We start from the raw sequence: 6,950 nt of genomic DNA, 5'->3' as shown, positions 1-6,950 counted from the left end.
AAGAAATTAATTGGCCAACTAATATATATAGAAAAAATTAGCCAGGCATGGTGGCACATGCCTGTAGTCCCAGCTACTCAGGAGGCTGAGGCAGCAGGATTGCTTGAGCCCAGGAGATTGAGGTTGCTGTGAGCTAGGCTGACACCACGGCACTCACTCTAGCCTGGGCAACAAAGCGAGACTCTGTCTCAAAAAAAACAAAAACAAAAGATAGTGTTTTTACCTCTGTGTTCTATTAGATCTTGAATAGTAGAATAACTGTTCAAAGACTATTCAAGACATCATCTTTCTTTTATGTGAGTGTGAGTATACACATGTGTGTATATACCTATGTGCTTTTTTTTTTTTTTGAGACAGGGTTTCACTCTGTCCCCCGAGATCTCTCATACATTGCCATTGAGCATGTAAGTGGTGTGATCATAGCTCACAGCAACCTCAAACTCCTGGCCTCACACAATCCTCCTGCCTCAGCCTCCCAGGTAGCTGAGACTACAGGCAGGTGCCACCACATATGGCTGGGTTTTTAAAAATTTTTGTAGAGACAAGGGTCTTGCTACGTTGCTCAGGCTAGTCCTGAACTCCTGGCCTCAAAACAATTTGTCCCGCCTTGGCCTCCCAAAGTGCTAGGATTACAGGCAGCATGAGCTACAGCACCCAGCCACATGTGCATTTTTTGAACAACAAAGAAGAAAAGATTAGCTAGGAAACTTCAATTCTGCAGTGGTTTCTAGTTTCCTATGGAATGAAGAGTCCCCATAGTAGAGCACTAAGCAAAACAGCAGTTCCCAGGTCAACTTCTGAGTCCTCTCAGTCTTAAGTTAGGAAAAGGCCTTTTCCTCTTTGTATCCCTCCTCCTCTGTGAAGCAATGGCTATCCCAAGGCGAGTGCCAATCTGTTCTAGGAGTAGCACCTACAGCAAAATGAACCCCCATATAATCATGTATCTCTATGAAAACCACTTCAATATTCTTTCATTCACTACAATAACATGATACAACATAAGACATTTAAATTATCTGACACATCCTCTTTCCCTTTCCAAGTAAATCCAATGTAGTCAGTAGAGAAATATACTGTATATCACCTGTTTTTCTCCTACAGAGCAGTAAACCTTTTTGGCACCAGGGACTGGTTTCATGGAAGACAGTTTTTCCACGGACTGGGGGTGGGGCTGGTGGGAACGGTTTTGGATGACTCAAGTGTATTACATTTATCGTGCAGGCAAACCTCTCTGCTACTGACAATCTGTATTTGCAGCTGCTCCCCAGTGCTAGCATCACTGCCTCAGCTCTACCTCAGATCATCAGACATTAGATTCTCAGCCTAGATCCCTCACATGCGCAATTTACAGTAGGGTGTGTGCTTCTGTGAGAATCTAACGCAGCCACTGGTCAGACAGGAGGTGGAACTCAGGCGGTGATGTAAGCGATGGGAAGTGGTGGTGAATGGATGAAGCTGCTTCTGCTGCTTGCCTCCTGCCATGTGGCCCGGTTCCTAATAGGCCATGGACTGGTCCAGATCCAGGGGTTGAGGACTGTACCTATAGAGGTTTTCAAAAATTATCAATAGACCAATGGTTTTATTGGCTGATAAGTAAGAGTACCTCAGAGCAAGCTACTTTGAATAATTTCACCACATGAAACAATAACATTTCTATCAGGAGGAATTGTCAGGAAGTGATTCTAGATTGCTAAGGGTCCACTAATTCTTCTAAAATGTGCATTGTTGCACCTTCTCAACACATAATGAAATTTAGAATTAAGATTATGAACACCAATTACAGAGTTATGCTACAGCCGACCTAAATGGTCCCCAGTGAGTTTTGTGTTTACGTATTTACTTGCTTATTTGTATGTTTTAGCTTGTATCTCCATATTTTTCTTAAGTTTTCTCTTCTTTACTAACACCTACCTGGAATGCACATTTGCCAATACCACTACCCTTTACTCATTTTTCATTTACATCATTCCTGGGAATCAGAAAGGTCTATAGCAATAGCCCCTAACCTCCCCAAGGTTTTGGCACCACGGACCGGTTTCAGGATGATGCAGGTAGTTTCATGGAAGACAATTTTCCCATTGTCTTCCATGAGGGGGGGCGGCAGGGGTGGGGCTTAGGCTGTGATATGCTGGATGGAGGAGGGGAGTAGCTGAAGCTTCTGCCCTCCTAAGTTTCACCGCTGAAGGGGGCGGGGGCAGGGTGTTGGGGAACCCTGTAGGGGAATAAAAAGGCTGTATATGACAGCCTGAGACTGAGGTATAAAAACTGACCACATCTTCCATTACAATCAAGTAATTGTTATGCTGTGATATGATTTAAAAAAAAAAAAAAAGACCACTTAAGGAGAAGGGAAAGATGACATACCTAAATGAGTCAACCCAAGAAAAAACAAAGATGGGTGGCGCTAAAAAGCAAACACATCTCAAACTCCTACTTGACATTTCTAAATAGATATGCTAAAACTCAAAACACATGAAACAACTCATTTTGCTCTTCTATCTTCTCACAAATCTGCTCCTCTTGAATTCCTTATTTGGTTGAATCCACAGCTGTTTAAAAAAAAACATTTTGCCATTACCTAGTAAAGTTGACAGTACACATACCCAAAGACACAACAATTCTAGCTCTGGGTATATAACCTAGAGGACCTTTTCTATACAGCTACAATGAGACATGCACAACAATGTTTACAGCATTGTTTTCTTAACAGCAAAAACTAGAGGAAATCCAAATATCAAAGAACACCAAAATGGATAACCTGTAGTATACTCACAAAATGGAATTATCAAATAGTGAAAATGAATGAACTTCAGCTAAGAATGTCAATATGAAATTTCAAAATTAAAATACTGAATTAAAGGCCAGGCACGGTGGCTCACGCCTGCAATCCTAGCACTCTGGGAGGCCGAGGTGGGCGGATTGCTCCAGGTCAGGAGTTCGAAACCAGCCTGAGCAAGAGCGAGACCCGGCTCTACTATAAATAGAAAGAAATTAATTGGCCAACTAATATATATAGAAAAAATTAGCCCGGCATGGTGGTGCATGCCTGTAGTCCCAGCTACTTGGGAGGCTGAGGCAGGAGGATTGCTTGAGCCCAGGAGATTGAGGTTGCTGTGAGCTAGGCTGACACCACGGCACTCACTCTAGCCTGGGTAGCAAAGCGAGACTGTCTCAAAAAAAAAAAAAAAAAAAATACTGAATTAAAAAATAAGTCCAAGAAGCATACATACCGTGTTTCCCCGAAATTAAGATAGGGTCTTATATTTATTTTTCCTCAAGAAGACACCCTAGGGCTTATTTTCAGGGGATGTGTTATTTTTTTTAAGTACGGTACAACAATCTACATTTATTCAAATATAGTTAAGTCGTCTTCTTCTGGAACATCATCATAACTCTCCAAACCCCGAATTCCATCCTGAATTTCTTGTGACTCTATTTCCTTTAGAACCATTGGCTCCAATCTCTCATGTCAAGCACTAGAGCTCTCATGGGGCAGATGAGAAGGGCTGCTCGTCTTCTTTACCGCTCAGCAATGAAATGCAAGGGTTGTGCAGATACGCTGCGTAGCCATGCCCATCACTAGGTCTTATTTTCTGGGTAGGGCTTATATTGCACAAATGCTTAGAAATCCTGCTAGGGCTTGTTTTATGGGTAGGTCTTATTTTCCAGGAAACACTGTACATACAGTATAATTCCATTCACATAAAGCTCAAAAATAGGACAAGCAAACAAAATGTATATTAAAGAGAAAATACAAATGTGGTAAATATTACAGAAAAATTAAGGGAATAACACTAAAATTTAGGAGGGCAGTTAACTCTGGAGAGGGAGAAATAACTGTCTTAAGGCATAAAGGGGTTTGAAGATGCCATTACATTTCTTTTTTTTTTTTTTTTTTTTTTTTTTTGAGACAATCTCACTCTTGTTGCCCGGGCTAGAGTGCCGTGGTGTCAGCCTAGCTCACAGCAACCTCAAACTCCTGAGCTCCATGCCCGGCTAACTTTTCCTATATATTTTTAGCTGGCCAATTAATTTCTTTCTATTTATAGTAGAGATGGGGTCTTGCTCTTGCTCAGGCTGGTTCTGAACTCCTGACCTTGAGTGATCTGCCTGCCTAGGCCTCCCAGAGTGCTAAGATTACAGGCGTGAGCCACTGCGCCCAGCCGCCATTACATTTCTTAATAAAGAAGGTTGGGCCAGATTTATTCACTTGTAGTTATTATTATTTAAAATGTACATCTATATTATATATACCTTTGTATGTAGGATAGGTTTTAGAATATAAATTCTATTTTAATCTGAAGCAAACATGGCTAAATGTTAATATTTTTAAAATCTGTGTATTTAGCTACATACCCAGATGACATAAATGTCCTTACATTTATGTAAATGTGCATATTTGTTTATTATGTATATTATAGACATAGTACTACAGCACTTGTCATATTTTTGGAATATATCATACTAACAAAATTAAGATTAAATAACTGCAAGACTGTATTTTGAAATTTGAGGACACTGTATCACAAATCTTTAAGAGCAATACATCAAAACAAATATTAAGCTATTATAAAGTGAAAAAAAACAGAATGTAAAAAAATTTTCTTCACCTCCTAATGTACTGCAATGGAAAATACACAATGCTATCTACATTGTATTCATTACAAAACATTTTAATTGAATGTATTAATAGTCATGAAATATAATCATCAAACTATGGGATATCCTATATACAAAAAGAAAAAACACGATAAGATTGCATAAAAGACCACAGGGGCAGGAGTAGTAGAGGTGGGATAGTGGCTAAAGAAATTTAACAGTCAGGCCAGGCGCGGTGGCTCCCGCTTGTAATCCTAGCACTCTAGGAGGCCGAGGCGGGCGGATTGCTCAAGGTCAGGAGTTCAAAACCAGCCTAAGCGAGACCCCGTCTCTACTATAAAAAAAATTGAAAGAAATTAATTGGCCAACTGATATATATATATATAAAAATTAGCTGGGCATGGTGGCTCGTGCCTGTAGTCCCAGCTACTCCGGGGGCTGAGGCAGAAGGATCGCTTGAGCCCAGGAGTTTGAGGTTGCTGTGAGCTAGGCTGACGCCACGGTACTCACTCTAGCCTAGGCAAGAAAGCGAGACTCTGTCTCAAAAAAAAAAAGAAATTTAACAGTCAAATGCAATATATATATACATATTTTTTTCCTTGATTGGTTCCTGGATCAAAATTCAAAACAACTATAAAGAACTGTTCTGGGAGGAAAATAAAGGAAATGTAAACAAAGGTCACATATTAGATAATATTGTAATTACTACATCTCAGGTTTGATAACAACTCTTCACGAAAACAATCTTGTTCTTAGGATATACTTGCTAAAATATGTAGGGGTTAACTGTCTAGATGCTTCCAGCTTACTTTCAAATCACTCAGAAAAAAAAATGTATGTTTTTTATAAAGAGAAAGTAAATGAGGCAAAATGTTTGCAAGTGAATGAGTATTTACTATCCATTCAACTCTTCTATCGTTTGTAAGTTTTTAAAGTAAAAATGTGGGCAATATGTACTTTATTAGTTACCAGTAATAACTTATAGGGTTTAGTGAACAATGTTGGTGTGACGGAGTTTATTAAAATCAAATATTGACAGATGTACAAGGAAATCCCAAAGATCTTTCCCCTATCAGCACATTTTTAAACTTTTTTTCTGGAAATTGTGAATTATAAGTTGAATGAAAAATTAAATCTTGCTTAAAAGGTCAAAGATTATGTTTGTGCTTCAGAAACAAGGGCAAGAACTTTTATTGGAAATTCAATTATACAATAAATAATTTATGAAGATTTTATTTGATACTGCCAAAATAGATATTAATATAACCATACTGATACATTAGAATAGTATTTCTAAATGTCCTATTTAGCAAATAGAAGAATATTTAAAATTTCTTTCTCAAAATAGATTTATTTCCTAATGATGCATACTCTAAGATTATATTTAAAATATCTTCCAGGATTGCTAACCAGATAGTAAGGGTGGAATGAATTTGTTTACATGGATACAGTTTCCTTAAAAAGTAATTACACTTCATGAAAAATGGATAACCATCTATCACCTTAAGGACATTTGTACTGGTTATGCCAGAATTTAATTCAATCTGTCAAATAATATTTGACTTAATTATTATTTACTAAAAACTTAAAATTATCTTACTAAAAACCCAATTGTTACTCACACAAGATGTATCAATGAGAGTAATGACATTCTAGAAATTACAGAAAATAAAATTTATTTCAATTAATAGCACCCCTGGAATATCTATCACTTGTATAGGAGTATGTAAATTAATCACTTCCAACAGGAGGGGGAAACAGTGTAGAGATATTTCCTCCAAAGGCCAGGTGAGGGACAGTGTTGCTACATGTCTGTAGGTGGGTAAATACACAGGGAAGAAAGTTTTAGCTGGGAAGCCTACATTTAAGCTCTCTTCTCTATGTGATGAGAGGCAGGTAGTTAATTACTGTACAGCACTGTCTTTTAAACCAGTGAGTCACATGCCTAAGGGAGGGGCCTATACGCAGCATGGGCAGCAACTAGGGCAATCAAGGAAAATTTCAAAAGGAAGCAATACCAGGTTCCAAAGAGTTGCAGGCAGACAATGAGAAGCAACTATCCCAATATAATGCACATAATCCAACAGCCTGACTAGGGACTACCCACCTTCTTGCAAAAACATATCCTGTACATTTGGGACTAAATTTGTGAGGCTAGATATATTTGAATTTCAGAAAATATTCTTTTTTCTTCTTCTATTCTTTTTTTTTTTTTTTTGAGACAGAGTCTCACTTTGTTGCCTAGGCTAGAGTGAGTGCCCTGTCGTCAGCCTAGCTCACAGCAACCTCAATCTCCTGGCTCAAGCAATCCTTCTGCCTCAGCCTCCCAAGTAGCTGGGACTACAGGCATG

The 6,950-nt window shown here is 38.7% G+C and overlaps 1 protein-coding gene across 3 annotated transcripts in view; it reads right to left on the bottom strand.

The window, feature by feature from the left end:
- The window catches only part of BMPR1A (bone morphogenetic protein receptor type 1A), a 130,571-nt gene that overhangs the window by 76,987 nt on the left and 46,634 nt on the right, over nt 1-6,950 (bottom strand). The gene's annotated exons all lie outside the window — the stretch shown is intronic.

Source organism: Microcebus murinus, chromosome 14, assembly GCF_040939455.1.
Source record: "Microcebus murinus isolate Inina chromosome 14, M.murinus_Inina_mat1.0, whole genome shotgun sequence".
Taxonomy (NCBI): domain Eukaryota; kingdom Metazoa; phylum Chordata; class Mammalia; order Primates; family Cheirogaleidae; genus Microcebus; species Microcebus murinus.
This window is presented reverse-complemented; position numbering and strand designations above follow the sequence as displayed.